The 15544-nt window shown below is 36.4% G+C and overlaps 1 long non-coding RNA gene across 1 annotated transcript; it reads left to right on the top strand.

The window, feature by feature from the left end:
- Window positions 1–3638: 3638 nt before the first annotated feature.
- LOC126785867 (uncharacterized) lies at window positions 3639–5779 on the top strand. Its single transcript, XR_007671125.1, has 3 exons — window positions 3639–3927; window positions 4376–4439; window positions 5684–5779. It is a non-coding gene; the product is annotated as an uncharacterized LOC126785867 (long non-coding RNA).
- The last annotated feature ends 9765 nt before the right edge of the window (window positions 5780–15544 follow it).

Genomic DNA, 15544 nt, shown 5'->3' with positions numbered 1-15544 from the left:
CATGCTCTTCATTTTTTATGTTGGATGTTTGTTGTTTTGGTGAATTTTGGGGGAGGTGGTGGTGATGCGCATGCCGCCATCTGTGTATGAGGAGGAATTGCAGGGTTTTGGGGCTGCGTGTAAGGTCACGCGCACCGGTTTGGGCGGCGCGTGAGCCCCACACGCCGTCGTATGTGGCGGCGCAAGAAGAGTAATTTCGTGAACAGTAATTGCATGAATAGTGGATTTATGAAATAGTGACCATTAGTACAGAATCGACACCTGAGATTTTATGTATCATTTTCTAAGCACTTTATATGCTCTTAGGTGACCGATGAAACGAGTGAGAGAATTGCTCTCGGTGTCATGGAAATTACATGCAGGAATAAGGATATAAAATCTCACTATGACGAGTCTACCATTAGCTGTGACTCATATTTACGATTTCTTAAAAAAATTGAACTTTGACATGTATATAATATTGTGGGTTGTGTATGTGTACAAAAATGGTAAATATGATACATATATGGGTTGTTATATTATATAATGTTACGGTCTTTATTTTAAATGAGATTATATTGTGGTAACTATATTTATATTGTTGTGCAAGAGTCGCTTGGTTATTGTACAATAAACATGCATTGATTGTTATATTGTACGTGGTTTTAACATTGAGTCTTGTTAAAACGTTTTTCTGGTCTTCGGACGTTGTTGGCAGTAATCGGAACCAAGCCTTGACTGAGAGTCAGTTACGATCAGTTAGAGCTCTAGATCTGCAAGTGCAGATTAGCATGTAGGGAAAGCTTACTCTGAAGATTGCCGAAATTTATTTTTTCTATTTGTGGTGAAGATTGAGAGAATTTTACATTTCCATTTGTTATAATATTTGAGTTATAAACTGGTTATGTATTATTCAAGTCGACTGAATCGTACTATGAACTCAGTTTTGATACACTGTTATTATAAGATACTTTCAATATATTTGAGATTGTTTCAGAGTTTTCATGGTTTCGATTTCGACTTTTATCACTCGAAATTTCGGGTTGTGACATATAGTCTTTAACTATGAGCAAAGAGAAAAGAAGAAAGTTATGTGGCTTGTTCTCTGTGCTCTCATGCTCTCCATTCCTTGTGAGTCTCTGGCTTCTCACCCAAGGCAAGGTTCTTTTTAGTCCTTTGGAGTCTCTGGATCATGCTTTCCTTTGCTGTTCTAAAGCCAAATTTATCTGGAACATTATCTCTAGTATTCTCATTTACATCAGATGTTCTTTTGATGATACTTTAGATGGTTGTCGGTAGAGACAATAATTAAGGAAAAGGTTTACAGTAAGAAAAGAAGGCAGAAAATACTAGTTCATGATTTGATTGATTAATTCAACATATGTAGGAAAAGAAGTGGTCTGCAGCCACATAATAGCATAAAAGGTCCTATAATCTAGGATACAAAAGAGCACAAGGGAGTGCAGCCAAAACAGGTCATGAAATTAAAGAGACATTGCAGCTAAAAGGGACATCGGATTAGCATGTGCTTGCAGCAGATTTGGCCTAATAGGAATGGTCCTAACACATCCACGGCTTTGTTCTCCTCTATCAATTGCCTGAGGCTGCCTCAATTTTCATTCAAACTATTAATGCCGGAGAATGGTCATTGTAAGTCTGATGTGGCTACTTTCAGGACCCTTATCAATCAAGGGCTTTTGCAACACAGGAAACAACAGTGTTGCTATTACGTTACTGAGGAAGATGAACGAAAGAGGATACCAGCCTAACCCAGTTTCCTATAACACCATCATCGAAAGCCTCTCCAAAGACACACTAACTGATGAAGCATTTAGGCTTTTCTCAGAGAGAGGCAGTAGAGGTATCGCTCCAAATGTTGTCACTTGCACCTGCTTGATTCTGACTGTGCAATTTAGTCTGGTGGAATGAAGCTAATTATAAGGCTCTTGGATGGAATGTTGGATAAGGGTGTCTTTCCAGATGTCCACGCCCTCAGTGTCTGTCTGTGTTGATGCATTCTGTAAGGAAGGGATGGTTTGGTATTTGAGCTTATGCTTAGCAAGGATTCCATGGTTTGGTGTGTCATTTTCTTCACCACTCCAAAGTTCTATTCATGTCTGTTTATTATCACTTAATTAGACGAGAAATCCTGAGGAATAACTCATAAGGTGATATTCCACTGCCTCCTTAAAGATGAGCCGAATGAGATTATTTATCAGGTTAGTGAGTGGTTTAGTTTTAATTTCTCACGATGAGTCCTTTTCCGTAGATAATTCTTGCATTTCGATCATTCGTTTATCCTCCCTGTAGTCTGCATCCAAGTTTGTGTGCTAGAAGAAACTTATAGTACACACACCGGTTTAGACGTGCATATAAAGTAACAGTTTTCAATTTTTATCAAACAAATCACAGTTCATAAATGTGTTATCTCTACATTTAGTCTTCCTCTAATTTTTTGAGTTAAACAAATGTTTACCAGTGTAAGGGTATACTCAATTTGGTTGAACAACGTTGGTGTGGTTGTTCTCATTGACTCATTCTCTGCATTTAGGCTAGGTTGGCTGTGTTGCCAAGCCGGAGACTTTGGTTTCTGTATTTCTGACAATCTGGATCTAAAGGTCCACTACAAGCTTCCATAAATGCTCTGTATTTTCAGTACGAAGTTACGTTCTCATAGGTATTCAAAGAAGACACGTAGCGAGCATATAAGAACACCGATATGGATCCTTGGAGACTTGGAGTTACTCAACATACTTGAGAAATCAAGTTCTGTTGCAGAATTTCTATACTGTAGATGAGCAGTTGCGTGTCCTGAATGGTTGTCTGTTTCTGATCTGAGGTCTTTCATTCCTGAGATTTTTTTCCCAGGTATACCACATACGTACGTAAATATATACATACATATATATGTATATCATAGTAAATACTGTAATAGATCACTGCAATCAGTTCAGTCAATTGATCAACACATCCTCCAGCCATGTCTTTTCCAATGGCAAAAGACCCTCCCAAACGTGAACTGATAACTTGGATTGGGTTGTTTTTCTTTTCTTTTAAAATACTTTCTATGTTGCATTTAGAAAATTTTCAGTATGTGCTTAAAAGGTACTCTATACCAATCTGTACAGCTATACATTGAGGGCCTTCTGCATGGCAATTTGTCAAAAGACGAAGCAATCAGTCTCGCAAAATTATTTCAAGCAAATTTCACTGTCCCACCTCTTCCTACCGAACTGGTGTATAGTTACCATTGTATATGTCTGTAATAACCCGAATTTTTAAAAACTAAATGTCGAGTATTTTTAAAGTGTTAAACTTGTGAAATTAATTCAAGACGACAATTGGAGGTTTACGACATTTCAAAACAAAAACGGAAACGTTCTCGGATCGTTTAATTAGAAAACGTAACGTTACCGCAACGTATAGATCGACTTTTATTCCGTCACTCGGTTACAAAAACTTCCTTCACGAAAGTCGTAGAGCTCATCGATACGAATTCGTGGACACGTCATGCGTTCGAATCGGACGTCGGATGCAAAAGTTATTAATGTCAGAAGTTCATTTTCCGATTTTGGAAATAGTATAAAAGGAAGGAGAGGAGATTAAAAATCAGAAAATCAGATTTTTTCTAAAAATCAGATCGGGGTACTGTTCACCCGAGCTCGGGTACTGTTCACCCGACCCAAAAAAACCTTCTCCGGCCGATTTCTCCACCATCCGACGTCGCCTCGTGTCGTGCCACCTATCAAACTGACGGGCTCGACGAGCTCCATCTTTTGGGCTACGCCTTGCACTCCGACGACAACCACACACGGTGTAGCAACCGCCGGAAGTTACTGCTGTGGCGGTGCCGCCTCCTCCGACCACCATGGCTCAAGATTCTTGGGGGGTTTTGCTTGTCTCAGTCCCAGCAACATTCCCACAAAAGGAATCGAGCCAAATCGAAGTGTAAGTACCCGAATCAAAATTTCAATTTCTAGGGTTTGTGAATAGTGCCGATTTCATGTTCTTCGTTGTTTGGACTGTTTAGACTCGGATTTAGACCTTGGTGTCAACTAGGAAGTTGTTGGAAATGTTGTTTAGGTTGTGGTGGTGAAATTTGGTGATGATTGGTGGCGGTCGGTGAACAGTAACGCCGAATGAATAGTAACTATGAATAGTAACTCCACATGAATAGTGATCTGTAACAGTAAATGTGAACAGTGTCATGGTAAAACAGTATCTGTGAACAGTGTTTTAGTAAAACAGTAACTGTGAACAGTGGTTTAGTAAAAACTGTGATTAGTAAACATGAACAGTGTTCCGTGAACAATGTTTTATGAACAACATTTAGCTGTGCTGAACTCGTCTCCTGATATTTTAAGTATCATTTTCTAAGCATTTATCGTGCTATTAGGTGACTGACGAAACGAGTGAGGAAATTACTTTCAGGGTCGTGGAAGTTGCACGCAGGAAAGAAGGTGAGTAAAATCTCACTTATTTACGAATCTACCCTTGCGGTGATTCCAAGATTTTTGCAAGAGTTTTTAATATTGAATTACGACACGTATACAATATAGTGGATTACGTATATATCGTATAAATGGTAATGAGTACATATATATATAGTTTGCTATATTATATACTGTTATGAATTCATTGGAATTGGTCATTTCGAATGACGAGAATTAAATGTTGAGCATGTGATGTGATTTTTGTACAATATGAGGTGTGATTATTGTACGTGGTTTTAACATGAGTTTGTTAAAATGTTTTGTCTTCGGATGAGTTTTGTCTTCGGACGAGTTTTTGTCTTCGGACGTGTTTATGAAATATGACATGTATACGATATAATGGATTATATATATATTGTATAAATGGTAAATATGTACATATATATATAGTTTGCTATATAATATACTGTTATGATTTTATCGTGATTTATGTCATTTCGATGACGAGATTTAAATATCGAGCATGTGATTTTGATTTGTACAATATAATGTGAGATTATTGTACGTGATTTTAACATTGAGTTTGTTAAAACGTTGATTTGTCTTCGGACATGATTTTTGGTACAATATGATGTGAGATTATTGTACGTGATTTTAACATTGAGATTGTTAAAATGTTGATTTGTCTTCGGACATGATTTTTGGTACAATATGATGTGAGATTATTGTACGTGATTTTTAACATTGAGATTGTTAAAATGTTGATTTTTCTTCGGACGTGATTGGTACAATATGATGTGAGATTATTGTACGTGTTTGGCAAGTCGGAACCTAGCCTTTGGCCGGGCGAAAGTTACGATACAGTTAGAGCTCTAGTCTGTCTGCCTTAGTACTGCATGTGAGGTAACGGGTGGTTATCTGCTCATGGGTACTCAGATTGTTTTGGATGTTGGGTAGCGGGTGGCTATCCAACGTCGGCGGTGTATTACGAGAGGGGTAACAGATGTGTACCAGCGTTCTTGGTACCCGTAATATAAATGCATTTGGGTAACCAGAAGGGTTACTTAATTTCTCATGAGCGTTTTATTTCATATTTCTTTGGGACAACTAGATGGGCCGTCCACTGACTCATGAGTGCATTTATATTTGTTTGATTTGTGAATTTTCGTATATATTGATATGCGAGTTATATATTTTCATTTTACTCATACGAGCTGTAAAGCTTACCGGGTTTGTGTTTACAATCCCGGTGCACCAATTCGATGGTGTAGTGGATAACTCCGCAGGTGTGGATTAGCGGGAATTGACGGACCACTCAGAGGACTTGAAGTTATTTATCTCCAGCTTATGTGAGGATTTTGTGTGACTATCTTGTGAGGTAGTTGTGAGGATTATACATTTCCATTTGTTATAATGTTGAATTATAATTTGGTTGTAATAATCGGTTTGACTGAGTTGTATTTTGAACTCAGAGATGATCCGCTGTGACATTTTAAATGATTTCGATTTCATCGAGATTGTTTGGTGTTTAACGACTTTGAAATTTTGAGTTTTTATACTCGAAATTTTGGTCTTCCTCCAAATGCTAACATGCTATTGTGAAGAACAAGTCAGAAACGAACTCTGTGACTGAGGTAACTAAAATGGAGTAGATCCTTTGCGTTTCAACATGTTATTTACTATTTTCTTCTTTTATGTAAATTTTGATCCCTGATGTTTCAGTTTCACATTGCAGCTGTATTTTCAAATTGAGCAGGCACTCCAGGCAGTGAGGACTGAGGAGTGAGTCTATATCAGACTAACAGTATTGATGGATCTGTTTCGAAATTGTGCGGGTACAACTTTTTGATCAACTGAGGTAATTTATTTTTGGCCGAACTATATATAGCTAAATTATTGACTTGTGAATGAGTTTGAATTTAATCAGTACTTGATTTTGGATCCAATTATTAGTTTTTACACTGGTTTCTTTATTTCTCAAAATAGGACGAAGGAGCAGCTTGGGTATGTTGTTCTCTGTGGCCGGAATCAGATTTCCAATGTTTTTGGCTTCTATTTCTGTGTTCAGTCGTCCGAGTACAACCCCATCCATCTTCAAGGCAGACTGGAAAACTTTATAGATGGCCTGGAAGAGTTGTTGGTAAGCACCCCAAGTTTCTTCTTTAGTTTCGCCTTTACTACAGTGTTCTACCACCCACATTGTGGTTGGAAAGGATCTAACTGTGTTTTGTCTACTTTCATGATTTAAAATTACCTACACTTGTCTTAGTTCTGTCTTGTTTACTCGGAACTCTGTTGCATGCATGATTATTGTTGTTAGCTCGGCAACTTAGTGTTAGCTCAACAACTTCTTAACTTATGGACATATTGTATTTATGTAGTTGTAGTAATTGATTTTTGTGTTCAATGTTCATATTAGATAGGTCTCCTATAAATGTATGATATGAATAGCAATCATTCTATTATATTTGAGTTGGTATCAGAGCAAAGATCCGAAGAACTTTGTCTTTTTTTTTCGCTGCAATTTATTTGTGGAATTAAACCCCATTGTTAGGGTTATATTTCTTCATAGTATTGACAATGTCGTCTTCTTCAGATTTGTTAAGACATTTTACTTTGGGCACCCAATCATACCAGTTCTCCCGTTTTTCCGAGCTCACCGCCGCATCTCTCCTCCAACATCGACGACAGCCCAGCGTTGGCATCAAATTCAGACTCGCGTCAGCTTGGTTTTCTGACCAGTGAAAGCATCAGTCGGTGTCTGGTTACCTCGACCGGCGTCTACAGCCCATCGCAGGCGTTCCTTTTCCCAGTGTCGTCTTCGTCGTCAAATATTAGATCGACACCATCTCAGTTCCACCACAGATTGTCACCGGCTTTCTGATTCGCCAGTCAAGCATCTTCTCCAGCGTCATCAGTCCGGCGTCGGCAAGCTACCATTCAATCTGGCGTCATCTCCGACATATGCTTCAGATTGGAGTCATCTGCAGCCCACCGGTCCTCTGTTTAGTCTGGCGTGTCCTAGTCTGGCTTTAATCCACAGATACATCCGGTGTTCTTGCCAGGTGCTCCTCCAGTCTCAAAAAGTCCGATTAGTTTGCACTACCGGATTCCCAAATCGATATTGAGTTTGCATATAATAGAGCTTCACCCCATAAACTTTGTGGAGCACCTGAACTGTTCAACATGGAATTCATCATTTCTTTGAGAGTTCTGTTCTTACGCTCAGCAACTCCATTTTGCATTGGAGTGTAGGGTGCTGTTGTTTGATGAATAATTCCATGTGTAGAACAAAATTCAGAGAATTCATTTGATATGTATTCTCCACCACGATCTGATCTTAGTATTTTTATCTTCTTGTCTAATTGATTTTTAACTTCAGCTTTATATATCTTAAACATACTTAAAGCTTCATCTTTACTTGTTATTAAATAGACATAGCAAAATTTGCTACAATCATCGATGAAAGTAATATAATAATTCTTTCCAGATCTACTTGGAGTTGATTAGAAGTCACAAAGATCACTATGAATCAGTCCAAGCACTTCATTGGATTTTTCAACAGATTTGTAGGAGTACCTTGCATATTTTGATTCAATACATACTTCACATTTATGCTTATCAGCATTATTTCTGTTGTTTGATATACATTCTAACTTAGGCTTGCTTTTTGGTAACAAACCCAAGTTTATCATCCTGTTTAGAGAACGATAATTCACATGACCTAATCTTTCATGCCATAAATCAACTGAATCAAGGAAGTAAATAGAAGCAGTGCTATTGCCTGCATTATTATTATTATTATTATTATCAGCAGTTGGAATTACATTGAGTTTGAACAACCCCTCAGAAAGATAACCTTTTCCTACATACATCCCACCCTTGGTGAGTACAAATTTATGAGATTCAAAGACTAACTTAAAGCCTTTGTTGATAAGAAGAGAACCAGAAATTAGATTCTTTCTAATCTCAAGAACATGGAACACATTGGTGAGTGCAAGTTCTTTTCCAGAAGTGAGTTTCAGTATCACTTTTCCTTTTCCTTCAATTGCAGCAGTGCTAGAGTTTCCCATATAAAGGTTCTCTCCACCAGATCCTTGCACATATGTTGTAAACATGCTCCTTTCAGCACACACATGCCTTGATGCACCTGTGTCAATCCACCAATCATTGCTATTGGTCATCAAATTTACTTCAGATACAACAGCAATAAATTGATCTTCTGCCATGTTTGCCTGATTTTTATTTTCAGCAGGCTTGTCCTTCTTGTGGCGACAATCCATAGCTTTATGACCAGGCTTCCCGCACACCCAACATGCACCTTGAATTTTCTTTTTGAACATAACAGCTTTTGGGGCAGTAAGTGCTCTCTTGGCATTATCTTTTCCCTTCTTCTGATTGTGAGAAAACTTGGACCTAGAAGTATTGCCTTCAATCACATTGGCTTTTGCTTTCATTGAGGACCAATCAGATTTTTCATTCTTTCGATTCTCTTCCTCCACACGAAGCTTAAGAATCAATTGCTCAAGGTTCATCTCTTCAGATAGGTGCTTGAGATAAATCTTAAAATCCTTCCAAGAGGGAGGCAACTTTTCAATAATGGAAGCAACAAGAAAAGTCTCATTGAGTCCCATACCTTCAGCAACTAATTCATGAGCAGTAATCTGGAGTTCTTCCACTTGCTTCACCACAGACTTGGCATCACTCATCTTACAATTCAGAAATTTTCCAACAACAAATTTCTTGGCACTTGCAACTTCAGACTTGTATTTCTTATCCAAAGAATCCCACAGCTCTTTTACAGTTTTGAATGTAGAATAAACATCATACAAAGAATCATCTAATGCATTTAGGATGTAATTCTTACACATAAATTCGTTGTGCTCCCAAGCTTCAACAGCTTTCATAGTTGCATCAGGGATATCACCCTCTGTTGGCAATTCAGGAGCCTCAGATGTAATCACTTGTGCCAAGTTCAACGTTGTTAGATAAAACAACATCTTTTGCTGCCATCTTTTGAAATCCACACCTTTGAACAAAAAAGGCTTCTCAATGTGGTTCTTAACACCAACAGCAGCAGGTTGATCCATTTCAACAAATAGAATTTCTGTTTTAGATTGTTAGAACACAGGTTCAGTAAGTAATAGAATCAACTTAATCAACACACGATGTTGTATAAAATAGCCTTTGATTTATACTTCTAATTACAGCAGTAAATTGAGTTTTAAGAACCCAATTCCAATTCTATAAACACAGTAATATTACAACTATAAAATGAATTTGAAGAACACAATTTCAATTCTATGAATACAGTAATATCAATTTCAATTAAACTGAAATCAAAAAGATTGAAAAACAAAGAAACTGACTTGTTGATTTTGATAGAGGCTTGCTTGTTGCAATCTCCTAAAACAGAAATTCGCCCCTACACTTGTGCTTGTAGATCTTTGGACGTCTGTCTTGCAGGATACAAATATCGAATTCAATCGAAGCACTTCAATTGAATCCCTGGCAAATTCTACTTTGTGTTTCTCAGAAATATTGAGGAAAGAAGAGAGAGGAGAAAATTAATTTTTTTCTTTAACCATCTGCTTTGGTTTGTCATCCTTATATAGAAGATTGGTGATGCTTTGAAAGGGTATGACTATTCACTTTAGTTGAAACCCAGAAGTCGTGTCCTTTCATTCCAAAAGACACGTTTGTTTGGTTTGTTCCATCTCCACAATTCATTTTTACCCATAAATTCTCCAACAGTGTCCAGGTCCGTTTTCTATTGGTATGAAACTTGGGGAGCAAGGTCATGAAGAGGTAGTGGCTAAAATCATTTTCAGAAATTTTGACAGCATAACGGCTCTTCCACACATATTTTAGCATTGAAACTAGATCGTTCATGAACGGCCTTTCGTTCCAATGGTATTACAACAGCTGAAATTGCATTAAGACTTTGGTCGTTCATGAACGGCTGTATTGTCTGTTGCTTCGGACTAAGGATCCTGCATGAGGTTGCTCATGAACAACCTCTTTTGTTTTGCAGCAAGCTTGATCGATGGATCCGGTGCGTCAACTATTAGAGCATTTGAGGGCAGCAAGTGCGTGATGACTTTGTCCGTCAACACGCATAACAAATCACCAGGGGACCTATTAAAGGGCCGGTACATGTATGGTGATAAGGATTAAATGAAGAGGCCTGTAGCCATCTTCCTCCTCGGCTGCGTTTTCTTTCTAGCCCTGTATTTATTTTTCTGTCCGTTTCAATGTGTCTGCCTCTCTTTTTTCTCTACGTCCTCCTTGCTACCTTTATATGAGAGTAGAGCCGGATCCATGAATGTGGATAGTTGAGCCCAAGGAATGAAATATCGGCGAGAACGGAGATATCGATGATCCGAAAATTGGAAATTTCGATGGAAATTTTGAATGAAACTTTGAGAAATGTTTATTTGATCAATTATCTACTATATGTCATATAGAATTATTACATAACTATTAATTTATAGTGGGTTATAGTAATTTGAGTTGAAATAATCGTCGAGCATTATTAAAAATCTACTTAATATATATATATATATATATATATATTTACCTAAAGGAAAACTTGCTCATCACGCCTTATTTACATATGATATATTAAACATGAAATTACACGAGTGATTTAGAACCACATAAATGACCTATGAGGTACAAAAATTTCACTAATTTCATCATGTTTTTGAGTAAAATCCTTAGTATATTGTGAAGAATAGTCATTAAATGATACCTCCCCTTTCTAATTTTGCATATATTGACTTATATGCCAACCATATGAGTCATGAGTGATTAACTGTGGGTTGTACTACTGGTAGTTCCCGTTTGGATCAAGCATTTCTCGACTTTGACCATAACCATAGATTTGTGAAGATTGTGCATCCGATTGTGTCCATATGTTTTCATTTGATTACATCTCATTAGAGAATAAATATGGTGGATAAGGCATGTTGAATTTCCCCCATACGGATGCTTGGTTCATATTTGAATTTGTCAGCTAATAGAGTTTGGATGGATTAAGACACCAGCAGATATGACGGTATATATATTTAGGGAACCCGTAAAAATTCATTCGTTTTGGACATGGTTTGACCGTCCATACCTACGGTCAATAGGGGTTTTGACAAATCGGTTTCCTCGGTGTGACCGCGCACGATCGGTGACAAAAAATATGTGATTTCAGATATGCAAACGGCTTTCGATGTTCGCATCTTAGTCATATGTCTTCCCTCAGGGTATATTAGTGGTGTTTTTGGTTTACCGGAAAATCTGACGGTCAAACGAGGTCCGAATAGGATGAAATTTTTACAGTGTCACTAAATATATATACCGATCACATCGGCTGGTGTCGATTGATCTCGAGAAGTTTCCTTCATATAGTCGTTTCATAATGCGATAGTTTTATTATAAACATAATATAAAGGTTATGATACATTAGTGGACACTTAGGCAATCGACAACTCCAGTTTGAAATATGGTCGATCGACACCAGCAGATGTGATCAGTATATATATTTAGGGACCCCATAAAAATTTTGTTTGTTTTGGACATGGTTTGACCGTTCGTACCTACGGTCAACCAAAAAAGAGGCGTTTTGACATATTGAAACCCCATTGACCGGGGCTTTTCCAAATCGGTTTTCTCAGTGCGACCGCGCATGATAGGTAACAAAGATTATGTGATTTCATATATGCAAATGGATTTCCATGTTTGCATCTTTGTAATGGGTCATCCCTTAGGGCATATTAGTGGTTTTTCGGTTTACCGGAAATTCTGACGGTTAAACAAGGTCCGAATTGGATGAAATTTTTACAGGGTCACTAAATATAAGTACCGATCACATCGGCTGATGTCGATTAATCCTAAGAAATTTCCTTCATATAGTCACTTCATAATGCGATAGTTTTATTTTAAAACCTAGTATAAAGGTTATGATATATTAGTGAACACTTCAGCGATCGACAACTCCAGTTCTAAATACGGTCGATCGACACAAGCATATGTGATCAGTATATATATTTAGGGATCCCACAAAATTTTTGTCAGTTTTGGACATAGTTTGACTGTCCGTACATACGGTCAACAAAAATGAGGCATTTTAACATATTAAAACCCCATTGACCGGGGATTTTCCAAATGAGTTTCCTCAGAGCGACTGCACACAATCGGTTACAAAAATTAGATGATTTCATATATGCAAACGGTTTTTGACATTTACATCCTAGTAATGGGTCCTCCCTTAGGGCATATTAGTGGTGTTTTCGGTTTACCAGAAATTCTGACAATCACACGAGGTCCGAATTAGATGAAGTTTTAACAGGGTCCCTAAATATTAGTACCGATAACATCAACTGGTGTCGATTAATCCCGAGAAGTTTATTTCATATAGTTGTTTCATAATGCTACAATTTTATTTTAAATCTAATATAAAGAAATATAAAATTTTAAATCTATTATTAACATATATAATATTATATATATAATTATTATCAAAAAGACATAATTAATATATGTATAATATTTTATTTTTGGCGGGTTTTTGAGGGGCCGGGTTTCACATCTCTAAACTAAGTCCGGTACTCTACTAACGGAAGTGGGCTTTGGCGGGTTTTCTCGCGGGCCGGGCCGAGTAAAAACCCATCAGGCTTGCGGGCCTCCACGGACTAAATGATGAGACCTAACTGCCCTAGTTATTTGTATTGTTTTCCAGGATTTAATATTTGCAGAGTGGATGGCTATTCATATATTGCAAGTCATACATGCACAATCTCTTAACTTCAATTTCTCCATGTAAATGTACGTCAGAGTAATACATGCACAATCTCTTAACTTCAATTCTTCCATTTGGTTTTGAAGAAGTTTCACATCTCCAAGTTTAGCAGTTAGCTTCTTGTATGTGTGCTTTCTTTCTCATGTTTTTCTTGCTCTCGGCATCAATATCACCTTCAATATATGTGTGTTTGTGCGAAGTTCGACTGCTGTAATTATCAACCGTACGTACGTTTTTCAAGAGTTTCTCAGTAGATGAGTTATATATCACTACTAGAAATTAGGCTTGAGGGGACATATATTATGTGTGCCTATTGCTAACTATAGGGACATATATATATATATATATATATATCTCTATTGGCCAAAGGAGTAATTAGTGCAATGTGTCTTTTGAAGGTGTTCCTATTACTAACTTTGACACTTAATTTATGTGTTCCCAAATAAGGCAAAAATATCAATTTGCACCCCAAACTTTGCCATAATTATCAATTTGCACCATGAATTTCCATTTGAGTCAATTTATTTCTTAAACTTGGTAAAAATTTCCGATTTGCACCTTATCCATTAAATTTAAGGTTTTTCATCTAATTTAAGTCACATGTCATGCATTTGAGGGGCAATATTGTCATTATATACTTATTCATATTTAATAATGAAATAAATTAATAAATTACTACAGATGAACATTTGCTACTATATTTTTTATTTTTTCAAACATGTTATTGATTTATATATTTGTTATTTTACGTGATATGGTATGTTAAAATATATTATAAAAACATAAATAAATATATATATATAATTAAAAATAAATGTGTACGTATAAATATATATATATATATATATACAGTCTCTATCCAGAGTGAAGTTCCAATTTTGACACACTTTTCAGTTAATTTTTTTCACCATAAGCGATTCAATATTTAAGTATGCTACTTAATATCATCCCTACAAAATTTCATCTAATTCGGACATCGTTAAGGTATTGAAATTAGATTAAATCAATGAATGAATTAAAACTGTTCAACGTAAACCGTTCGTGTAAATGTCAATTTTGAAAGCTCAAACGATGTCCGAATTAGATGAAATTTTGTAGGGATGATCTTGAATACATACCTAAATACTGAATCGCTTATGGTGAAAAAAATGACCGAAAAGTATGTCAAAATTGAAACTTCACTCTGTAATTTTAGAGTTAAGCTTAACTCTGTAATTTCAGAGTGAAGCTTCACTCTGGATATGGACTGTATATATATATACAACACACTATATTTGAATGGGTGGATATGTTAAATATATAATTCGAAATAGGGTTAAGTATGTAGAAAAAGATGGAAATAAATAATTTGATTAAAAAAATAATCCTCATTTTAAAGAATTTTTTTATTTGTTTTTAAGAAAAATATAAATAAAAAATGATAACATTGCACCTTATGTGCATGATAATGTGACACAAAATTTGATACAAACAGTTAAATTTTTAAAATCAGGTGTAAATCGGTAATTTTTACTAAGTTGAGTGTATTTTGGTCATTTTGCCCTAAAATAAACACAATGGGGCTCATGGTTTCTCAACCTACAAAGTATTCAAATATGTATAGTATTCTTATACATATACATAACTATTATGGGTAGAGTTGTAAGTAGGCTCGAGCCGCTCGTTTTCGACTCGTGTTCGGCTCACTTTTATCCCGTTCGGCTCGAGCTCGTAAAGTTAAATGAGCCGTGTTTGAGCTCAATACTAAACCTGACCTTGAAAATGAGCCGAGCTTAAACAATAAGTATTTGGCTCGTTCAGCTCATTTAACTCGCGAACTAGCTCGGGCTTGTTAAAAGCTCGGCTCGTTTATTAATTAAGCTTGATTTATTAACTTTTATAGTATATATAAAGTACAATTTTTATATAAGAAATAATTTTTTTTTAATTTCTAAATTTTAAAATTTTAATTTCATAAGATTCAAGGCGGCTCAATTTAAGTTCAACCTTATCTAATAAAATGAGCTACCTGGGACCAGCTCGAGCTTTTTCAAGCCGAGCCGAGCTTGAACATGAAGTACAAAAATCAAATTTTGGCCTGGTTCGAGCTTGATCGAATCAAAACGAGCCAAACATGAATAATCTAGTATTCGGCTCGGCTAGACTCATTTACACCCCTACCTATGGGGACACTTAAGCTATATGTCCCCAATAGGTAGAAATTTCATTTCTTTTTTGCTACATGCCTCCTCCAATGAACAATAATTGCAAACCAGGCCATATGAAATCAATTCAATAAATAATTTTACAAAGAAAAATCAATTCAGTAAATAATAGAGAATAATAATCATAAAATTCCATT

The sequence above is a fragment of the Argentina anserina genome, chromosome 3 (genome assembly GCF_933775445.1).
Source record: "Argentina anserina chromosome 3, drPotAnse1.1, whole genome shotgun sequence".
NCBI classification, from domain to species: Eukaryota; Viridiplantae; Streptophyta; class Magnoliopsida; order Rosales; family Rosaceae; genus Argentina; species Argentina anserina.
The sequence above is the reverse complement of the archived record's forward strand: the minus strand, read 5'-3'. Positions and strand labels throughout refer to the sequence as shown.